Genomic DNA, 3,700 nt, shown 5'->3' with positions numbered 1-3,700 from the left:
TGGAGGATCAAGGGGACCAACAATGTCGATCCCTACTCTCTCAAATGGGACTCCCACAACGGGGAGAGGCACTAAAGGTGCCACATTCTTGGAGCCAACCTTACCAGAAGTCTGGCAGGTGTGGCAGCTCCTGCAGTATTTATCTACTTCGGCCCCCATCTTTGGCCAATAGAAGTAGAGTGAGAGCCTTTCCTTAGTCTTCTTGAAACTCAAGTGACCAGCCAAAGGAATCTCATGGGCTAACTGCAAGAACTGTGTTCTGTTCTCTTGGGGTACTACAAGTCATTTGTTGTCCCCAGGTGCAGACTTGGTTGGTTCACTGTAGAAGAGGCCATCTTCCCAGTGTAACCTATATTTCCCAGGCTCTTGCCCTTCAGCCTGAGCATTTGCCTGGTGGTGAAGACCTTCCAGAGTTGGACATTCTCTCTGTCCCTTACTGAAGTCTGCCCTGTTGGGTCCACCTTCTGCCAGTAAAGACTGCAGCTCAGGATGGTCAAAAGGATCCAGATCTCTAATGAGTTCCTGGCCTTCCACTAGCTCTTCTTCAGAGTCTAGTTCAACCACACAGGGTTGTATCTCCCTCTCAGCCTCGGCTGGAGGGGGAGTTACTGGTGTAACTTTGGACAACCTAGGGGAAGTCCTTGTTGGCTGCACTGGAGTGCTGGCTGTGAGGTTCTTTTTAGAAGTTTTAGGTTTCCCTTTTTCTTCTATTTTCTTAGAGACAGCAGCTGACATCTCCAGTGGAGCAGGAGTGATCTCTTTCTTCATCATCTCCTTGGGAGTACCTCTCATGGTTCTCTCCCTTGCAGGTCTGGTGAGCTCCTGTAACCTTTTACTAGGAGGTCTGCGGGTATGTGACACTACTCCAAGAGTTTTCAAGTCATTACCCAGCAGAACCCTTCCTGGCACCTCACTTTTTATGCTGACAGGTATCTTCACAGTCATGTCATTACACTGGATGGGAACTGGTAATTGGGGAAGCATCTGCACAGGCCCTCCAGCTAACTTGGTTTGGGTGCCTTGGCAACATCCTCAGCCTGAAAAAACGATTTGTCCACCACAGTTATGCTGGCCCCACTGTCCTTAATGGCAGGAGTCGCCTGACCATTCACCTGGACACTGTCCTTATAATACTCTTTAGTATTATCTGGGATAGAATTAGAGACATCTAAGTTCTGTTGTTCCCACAGACCCAGAGACACTAAAGAAACACTAGCTGAGACTCCAATGGGTTCATCAGCCAGTAATAGAAAGTTTCCACTTGCCATTTGTACTTCCTCCTCTGGAGCGAAGGCTAAGGAGACAAGCTGGATCCCTGAAGGTTTACCCTTACATCTGGGATCTCCTTTCACATGGTCAGTAGAGCCACAAACAAAGCATTTACCAAATGCTTTCTGGAATGGTGGCTTGTTCTGACCTCCTTCTGGTTTGGCACCAGGAGGTACACCAGCCTGATTTGGTTTCCCTGGTGGCTTACCCATTTGGCTCTGTTTGGGGCCCTCCTTGAAATTGGAATTATTGGAATTCTCTTTGGAGTCCTTTTTTGGCTGTTTTCCCTCATCCTTTTTCTGAGTAGCCCCAGAATCCTTGTGAGTGGCCCTGTTGGCAACCCACAAGTCAGCAGCCTTAGCTAACTTCCTGGAATCTAATTCCTTTGAATCAGCCAAGTGGTGTCTGAGCTCAGGAGAGCAGGCATCATAAATTGACTCCAACATTACAAGATTCTTCATTCCTTCATAAGTGTTAACTCTGTAACCCTTAATCCATCCCTCTAAGTTTTTCAAACTTTCACTTACCCAGGTAGCCCAAGGGGTACCATCATGCTTTTTGAGGGTCCTAAACCTCTTAAGGTACTGGGAAGGGGTCTTCCCAAATCTAGCTATCAAAGCTAGCTTCACACATTCATAATCCTTCTTATCCACCTCCCCCAACTCCATTACCACATCAGTTGCAACAGGAGGAAGCCTAGAGAACAACCAGGGAAGTAACTCATTCCCTTTGATGTCTTGGAGCCCATGATTATACTCAAACATGTTCAACCAATCCAACACATCCAACTTAGGTTCATACATACCCACTAATTCCTTAGGCATCCGGGGTCTTTTGGGACTGGAACTCCTAGAAGAACCAGAGGAGAGAGAAGCATTTTCCACAGACAACTTTTTCATTTCTAATTCATGATTAAGCTCTATTTCTCTGAGTCTTAACTCAGCTTGCTTCTGCTCAGCCTGGGCATTCATTCTTCTGACTCTAGCTCTTGGTTTCTTTCAGATTGAGCTAAAAACCGTTTGTACTCTAATTCAAGCTTCATTTTTTCAAGTTCAAAATAAGCAGGGTTACATGTGGGACCTGGTATAGGCCCATTAGTTACAGTAGGTAAGGCAGACAGAGGCTCAGAGTGGCTAACTTCATTAGGTTCACTTTCCTCTTCTGACTCATTCTCAAGACTTTGATTCAGATCAATACCATTACTGATTTCTACATTTGCTGGGGGGATCGGAGGGGTAGATTCCTCTGTACCACCCAGACTTTGGTTTTCTAACAATCTTTCTATAAGTTCCATTTTCTTGCCCTTCTCGGAGAGATTCTTATGTCTACATAATACTTTTAAGCAATCAGCAGTTTTGGCAGACAATGATTCTAGGGTATAACTCTCCATAGCAGACATAGTTAGAAAATCAGCTTTTTAGTGCTAAGCTCTGTGGTTAGTTGTCCTAAAGTGTTCAACAAGCACTCTAAAGTGTATACTCAATACAAATCCCACCGCTGTACACCAGTGTTAGGCAGAAACCTGTGCAGTTCCCTCTGGGACCACGGCAAAAGATTTAGGACTACAGGTGTTTGGCAGTAAACCCACTTGGTAGCAGTCTGTACCACACAGATTCCCTTGGTAGCTGTGGCTGAGTAGTCAGACTTCCCTCAATAAGAGTTAGGCAGTATACCTAGTATTCACAATAGGTCAAGAGCACACAACAAGTAAACACTGACCAAGACTTGGTGTAAAAGACATATAATTATTTATTTAAAACCACATCTAGAAAAACACGCAGGCACTAATAGTAACCAATTCAAAAACACGGTCACTAAAAGATATACACTCCCTTAAAAGAATATTAGACAAGTCTAAAGTAAAGCCCCACTTATTTTCAGACAGCGGTGAGCGCTTAACGTAGATGGCACTCTAATAGTTCGTTTTAAAAAGGGAGAGAAAAGCAGAGAACAAGTTGAAACAGATCCCAACACTTTTACCAGAACATAACAAGAGAGGAAGGCAAAGTAACACCGTGAAGTTAGAGTTCAAGAGGCCGGATCCACTTTCAGAGGATTCAAACGAAATGTGTCCAAGGTCACACGGTTGCCGTGCACAAAAGTCTTGTAAAGGTTCAAAAAGGAGTTGGACCAAGGAAAGGGACCAGTTAGAGGGTCAAGGCGGCCAGCCCAGTCCAGAAGGTTAAGGGGTTATTAATACCTTGTAGCAATCTTTAGAAAGGGAGGCCTGGCGGACATGGTACCTTAAAGTGGTGAGAACGCTCCAGCGGGGGCAGTTGTTCCTGGTAGCGGATGCAAGTCGGTGCTTCATCTGGGGGAAGAGAGGATCTCGTTGTGGAGGAAGACAGGAGTCCGTTGCACTGCCAGGGAAGAAACCAGCCGCAGAGTTTCTCAGGTACAAGGAGCGGTCCGGTGATTCACGGTTCAGTGG

The sequence above is a fragment of the Ambystoma mexicanum genome, chromosome 13 (assembly GCF_040938575.1).
Source record: "Ambystoma mexicanum isolate Mex_15411 chromosome 13, UKY_AmexF1_1, whole genome shotgun sequence".
In the NCBI taxonomy this organism is placed as follows: Eukaryota; Metazoa; Chordata; class Amphibia; order Caudata; family Ambystomatidae; genus Ambystoma; species Ambystoma mexicanum.
The sequence above is the reverse complement of the archived record's forward strand: the minus strand, read 5'-3'. Positions refer to the sequence as shown.